This window comes from Echiichthys vipera, assembly GCF_963691815.1.
Source record: "Echiichthys vipera genome assembly, chromosome: 2".
Lineage (NCBI taxonomy): Eukaryota > Metazoa > Chordata > Actinopteri > Perciformes > Trachinidae > Echiichthys > Echiichthys vipera.
The window spans coordinates 14,311,526-14,318,892 of record NC_139827.1 but is presented as its reverse complement, the minus strand read 5'-3'; positions in this window follow the sequence as shown (position 1 = coordinate 14,318,892).

Below are 7,367 nucleotides of genomic sequence, written 5' to 3'. Positions count from 1 at the left end.
TATATATTGCTCTCACTACAGCTTCATGCACACTGCTTTAGCATGTGGAGAAATCCAAAGCTCGACAGGCCTGCTGTGTGTCGTTACAGATGTCGATATGTTGCATAATCGCTGTTCAGGGTAGCGATGGCAGAAAAAGACGTTTATTTCTAAGAAAATGCTGCGGATTATTACTTTACAGAGGTAATTTCCGCGGAAACCTGCGGTGAGGAAAGAATCTTCCGTCTAAGCCGCACGTATGAAAACACCTCATAATATTTTGATTAAGAAATGTTCAGACAAGAAGTGATTTTTAATTTTTACGCTTTAAAAAGGGGGGGCTGCAGTTAGTTGTTGAAGCCCCGACCATTGGACCATGGAGCTGCTGACTGTTAATAGATTCTCTTTGTGTCCTACTACAGTATATCCTCATGTTTAGGGGACCTGCGCCCCTTTCTCTCTCTATTGATGCATTGCGTGCTCTTAATGTCTTGTTTAACTTTACCGAGGTGTTGTTTGTATAAGTGTACAGTGGGCAAGTGTGCATACTCTTCTGCCTTTGTTTACAACTCATTGATGCGTTGGTTGGTGGACGTGTTAAAGAGGGCTGTCTTTTCTTTGCTAAAAGTCTTGGACTAGCAACAGTGCTTTAAGTTTCTTCATGCCTAATACCTTCATTACTCAAAGACTTAACACGAAAGATTTTGTGAAAGTGAGATGGAAAATGTCAGCAGGTGGACACAATCAGCCACCACACATGAACCCGCTCGCACACAGACATGCCATAAGCCCTTCCTTGTGCTAATATTTACAGGACTGTCAGTTAGTTTACCTCTTCAAAACCCCATCAGAGAGACGTGAAGCATTAAAGGCTCCATTAAGGGCTTTAGAAAGTCACTCCGGAGGTCTATGGAAAACATGTCAGCTTTTGAAGTGCCATAGTATGTGTCCTTAAAGCTCTGACCCATCCAACACATGAAATTATATACCATTGCATGAAATTCGTCATGTGAATTCTACTGCCTTTGCTCTAAGACAAAAGATGTGTTCTTCATATTTTACAAGGGAAAGTTCAGTAATCTACCCCTCCTTAGACATACAACACACTGCCAAACTAGCTTTCTTTACCTTACTTACCTCATCTTGTTGCCACCAGCGCTGCAGTAATCAGACTCTTTGGACTGCATGCACTCCTGTCCCCATCTGTGAGTCTCTCTCTGGTCAATTCCCCAACATACACAGCAAATCAGTTTAGGATGGACATTTGATCCAATCTTCAGTTTGCATCTGCTCCAGTGACGTTCTGTATCTGCCTTCTGCCCCTTTGGCATCGGCATCTGGCATTAATGAGGAAGTAATGAGTCTCCTCTCCTCCTCATTGGGTCATTCATCTACTGTAACTTTCCATTGCCTCTGTTAGGACCGCGCCACTGACAACAAAAACAATTATGACTGGGCAGATGGTCTGAGACCCATCACACCATGCCAGCCGGTCACAACAATGCTTTATAAAAATGTCTTTCATTCACTTCAAACATCTATATAATGTTTAAGTGACTTCCTGAAGGTATTAGTTGCACATTATGCCCTGCCTTAGACCAGTTTTCATTCTAACTTTTGCTGTAGATGCAGATGAAGGTTTAAATTGATTGATTTATAATCCAATTAATACTTTTAAAGAAAGAAGGAAGAAAAGATGTTAAGACAAATACCAATTATGCAGTAACTACCGGCATTGTTGTTGTTTTTTACTCCCCCTTCACAGGTTTGTCCGTATTGTTTTTTATACTTTGTTGTGAGTATAAATCTTGCTAACTGGAATCTCGACAGCCTCACTGGCATTAGAGAAGACTTGTTTCTTTGTTGAGTCCAAATGCATCCAATTTATAGACTCTCTTCACGGCATATTGTGAGGTTTTGACTTGTCATAGAGAAGAAAAACACAAGTGGAATTAATAACAATACAATAGCTCCATCCCTGCAACCATGGTGATATGAAGTGGGATGTCATCTGCCTTGTTAGCAAAATTACTAAAATGCATGCCCTTTTGTTAACCTGCCATCCCTCCTCTTCATCCTGAAGTAGCGGTAATAGTGCAGGTTATGTTAAGTTAAATATGTTGGTCTAATTTGCCTGATTCATTGATCCTTTGTCTGACTGAGATTTATACAAGTCAATTTATGGCCCAGACCATGGCTCTGAAATATCAGCAGCCCAACAGACAACTGACAAATCCATGGCGCTGTCCACGGTGCTGAAGTAGCAGGCAGATTCATATTTGTGACTTTTCCCCTCAGTCCCACCGTTCTGTCAGTTTTGTCTTGGATCTAAAATAATCTCTAAAATATAGCAACTAAGCAGAAAATACGGAACTGAATGAAAAAGTTGTTCATGAGAGGTTCGCTAGGTTCACCCTTCCTTTTAAAAATAATTTTTTTAGATGCAATAAAAATGCTTTTGGATACCTGTTTGACAAGTCAAAATGTCTGTTGGTTTGTTCAACTTTAGTTTCATTCAACATTTTTCTTATGGTCATGGGATTTCCCCTTGTAATGGCTCTGGGCTCTTCCCTAGTTGGAGAACCTGCCTTAGACCAAACTGTTAAATCATCAACAGATGTGTTTCCATCTGCCTGGTTTCATGCACAGTTTCAGTTTGTGCATAAACAAACTTGAATGGAAATCACAGACTGTATAGATGGCTTGACTTATCCCCCAAAGTCAAAACATCTGGATCGCCCCCTGGTGGTTAGCTGCAGTATAAGTCATAAGTCTTCATTTATATGCTGATATCTGTTTATAGAAACGTTGTCTCTCAAGGAAGGAGGAAGTCTTGGCTCGGATATCTGTTATCATGATATCTGCTGGATACACCCGAACCCCAGACATATTGCCTGTTGACTGCAAAGGCTAAATTGTTATCCTTTCCTTGAGATAAGGATCGTGATAAAAGAATTGAATCAATAATTGGAACCACGTCGCTTGTGACTTCAGTAGAGCCCACCTAAAACACGCTTTACAGGAAAGTCGTAAGCCAGTTCATGGATAAAAATACACATTGGAGTCAAACAAACCTCAGACTAAACTATTTCCACTAAAATAGCTCCGGGGGCAGTAAGTGCTGTTGTCAGTCATAAATGCTCCATTTTAAAATACACACCAATCCTATTCTTTGCCCAACCTCTGACGTCAGCTTCCCTCTGAGGTCAAACCTCAAGCGGCTAGAGGTTCAGGAGTATTTTTGTCAAGCAGAGTTCCCTTGACATCTTGTTTATTAAACATCCGTCTGCAAACACACACAAATGATGAAGATATACTGCGGCTATTTCTGAGCTCCAGGTTTCGTGTCCCTCTTCATCTAAATTCAGCATGTTCCCCTCATCAACACACACAAACGTAAAGTTATGTGCAGCCACATTCCATCCCGACTCTCTCTCTCCCTCTCTCTCTCTCTCTCACACACACACACACACACACACACACACACACACACACACACGTCTGGCCTTTAATTGGTGAGTGTATACAGCAGCACTTAATCCAATATATATTTTCAATCATTTTAAGATGAATATTAGACAAACTTTGCTCATTAATTCATTTCACACGTTTATTTTCTTTCAGCAAATAAGGGCATCACAGCATATGTGGTTGTTTTTGTTGTGATATGTTTCTGTCTATCAGTTGAAAAGTTAGGACTTTATATTTTTCTAAATATATCTATGAAAAGGATTCTATGTATTTGAATACTGTATATGAATATGTCATTGTATACTGCGTTGTTGCAGTGGCTTTGTAGTGTTTTGAGCATGATTGCACAGCCTACCACGACTTTTACCTTCGCAGACCTGTTGAAAATGAATCATGACCATCAATAAAATATACTTGTAAAATTTGTTTTGGACTGAGTATTTTTAAGAATACGTCAAAGACACATGAAGAGCTGCTTCAGATGAAGCTTCTTGTATTGCTTTCACCGCATACAACAAGTACAAGATGAGTTAAATGAATACGAATCACCTTTCCACAAAGTTATATGAAAATTGGACTTTTTGTGACTTAGTGCTGTTGATAAACAAACAGACAGTATCACTGCTGAAAGGATTTGTTCCATAACTAAGTCTATTCAAAGATAATTGGCTGCTCATGATAAAATGTTGCATCCCGGTTACATCACCTGGAAAAAAAATACAAGTGTAAATAATATGTTTGCTTTTATACATTTTACCTTTACTTCACGAACGAACAGAGACCATGGCTGAAACAAGTTACTTAACATTTCAATTTCTCACCATTTCTATCTTTGAGAAAAGTGTTAGAAAATATAACTAATTTACTGCAGTTCTTGTGCATATTTTTCCCAATAAGGATGCATGTTTGTACACATTTGTCGAAACAGTGTCAAAGCTTTAGTTGAGGTATAAAAGTCCAGTGTTTTGTTTGTGATTCTCAGTTTAGTTTTCACACTCAGAAGAGTATAAAAAGAATAAAATAAAACAGAGTATTAAAATGAACTTACAGAATGTATGGATACAGTACATACTGACACACGTAGGTATTCAACAACAGAACAACATGTTTAAAAAAGGGGTTAACAATGTGGGAACAGACATATATTTTTTTTACTGAAGGTTTTTTCAATGGATACCTATTCTATTAAAACAGTATGGGGTACAGTGTGCCCTTCTGAACAACATCAGAAGATCAGTACAGAAGATTACACTGTAAATTAGGGAGATGTACACTCTACGTTGTGGGCCGTAATCTAAAGCATAGTGTTGAGCCTGGATTGAAGAGAAGTGAGTGTTGCAGATATGTGGTGCTCAGAAAATGAATGCTGCTTCTCCTTGGGAGGCTTGCATGGTTCATAATGTAGCAGCACATGTGAAATGTATTTTGGCCCTGAACCAGTCAGCGCTTTATAAACCAGGCATATTTTAAAAGCAGTTCTTTCACACACATAAAGCAGCTGCAAGGATGTGAAGTCTGGTGTGACGAGTCCCATTTTGCCATCCTTCCTCTGCACCCCAAAGTAGCAGTAATAGTGCAGGTTATGTTAAGTTAAATATGTTTGGTCTAATTTGCCTGATTCATTGATCCTTTGTCTGACTGAGATTTATACAAGTCAATTTATGGCCCAGACCATGGCTCTGAAATATCAGCAGCCCAACAGACAACGGACAAATCCATGGCGCTGTCCACGGTGCTGAAGTAGCAGGCGGATTCATATTTGTGACTTTTCCCCTCAGTCTCACCGGTTTTGTCTTGGATCTAAAATAATCTCAAAACTATAACTGCTGAACCAGTCGGCACTTTATAAACCAGGTATATTTTAAAAGCAGTTCTTTCACACACATGAAGCCGCTGAAGGATGTGAGGACTGGTGTGACGAGTCCCACTTTGCTCTGTTAGTGAGGACTTAAGGAGAATTGCATAGTGTATTCTTTTTGTTAAAATGTTCAAATGGGCCTTTATTCTGTCTTGGCAGTCTAATCCCGGTTTAAAAATGTCTTTTTTTAAATCTCAGCCAAAGGTGAACTTGACCCAGATACCCTAGCACGGCTCATATCTGCTGCCTGCAGGTAGTCACTGCTGATACTCTGCTTGGCACTCCCACTGTTTCAGCAACAAATGATAATGAAATGGAATGAGATGTAAATGTTCTTAATCAATGATTAATGGTTTCCTGTTCGCTGCTTGACGCTCCAGGCGAGACTCTATCTAAGGCTCCAGTGGGAGGTTCATACAGGGATAAAGACAGACATTTTTCAAATCCATACAGTCATTTATTCAAAGCATACGTCTTATCATCAAAGACAACTTTGTTAGATCTGCTTTCTGAGTTTTAAATAATTTTGTCTTTCTTTCATAAAAGAGATTTGCACATGCTGTATTTCATTTTAACTTTATTTTTCACACTGTGTAATGATTTAAATGAACATGTACGTATTACCTGAAGGATTTTACCATCTCGCTGCCTACTACTCGAGGTACATCCCTGCATGAAAAGTGGTATTTGCATCGTCACGGAAAAATTGCCATGAAACACCCAACCAACTGGAAGTTTCAGTCAGCTCCTGATAATTTCCAGGAATTACATGTGAAAAAACACATGTAAATGACCATGCTGTGATCTACTCAATTGCAAATCAGGAGTGAGTGTCTCCACTGAAAAGATACACTAGGAAGGAAATGTATAATTTGATACACAGGTACATTAGACTAGTTTACTCTCTCAAAAGCCTTCATTTTCTTCAGGAATTTCAGTTTACATTTTGAAAAGGCATTATTCAGTCGAACAACTGAAGCATTATTTAGTTTTATTATGTGGTTGGAAACTGGACGATACAGCAACAACATTATACTTAGTGATGACATGTACCAACATTTTGTGTATTTTACCGGCTGTGCATAGTAACTTTGATAGAATGAGTAATGGTGTTTACCTGCTTCACCTATTGCATGCATGTAATAGGTGAAGCAGGTAAACACCACGAGAGTCTGAAAATAGTCATTCTCCAATGACTGTCTCCATCGTGCACAGCATGGTCGACAGGACACTGACTTGTCACCATGGTGACACATTTTTCCACTGCCAGATATTTCCTGGGAGAGTCTGCAACATGGGCTCATCAACACACCTGGACAAACTCTGCTTTGCTCTCTGAGAACACACAGAGGCCAATAATAGGACAACTCTGAGAAGCACCACAGGAGCCAATACTAAGACGCTAGAAATGTCAGGGAGAAATATGTTGTCATATTTTCTGACTGATGTTACTGAAGCTCTTAGATGCCTTAACATTTATCATTGAATCATAACACACTCACACACATCTCTTCACTGTTTGGTTCAGTCTCACCACTCTCATCATCTTGATCTCCAGTTACAGCTAGCATCACCGGACCAATCGCAAAGGCCTATTAGTCTGGAGTCTCTTTTCAGTTTCAAGAGGTTTTATTAACGTGCAGAGCAACATGCTTCTGGACTCAATTCAATAGTCCAATCTTAGCCATGAAACGGTGCTTGGTCCGTAGAAAACAACAGTAACAGTAACAGAATCTTGATTCATACTTGATCGGCCTGCCTAGTTTGAAAGTTTGATCTGAGTTTTGTGAGCCTGACAAGTTGCACTTTACAGACTCGAGTTCGGGATGGTGTCGCATCAGTCATTGTCTTTGACCCGCCCCGCATGAACCCGGCCCCCGAAGTGTGCTGGGCTTTGAAGCCAATTTGACATTGGAGCCAAAACTTTAATGCCGGTCACGTGATGCCATAAGGCAAAACTTTTTCCCATTGGCTTACATCAAAGAGACATCCTTAATTCAGTGGATCAGTTTTTTTCATGGGTCAAATCCAAGCTCCCACTCCCGTTTATCTAGTAACA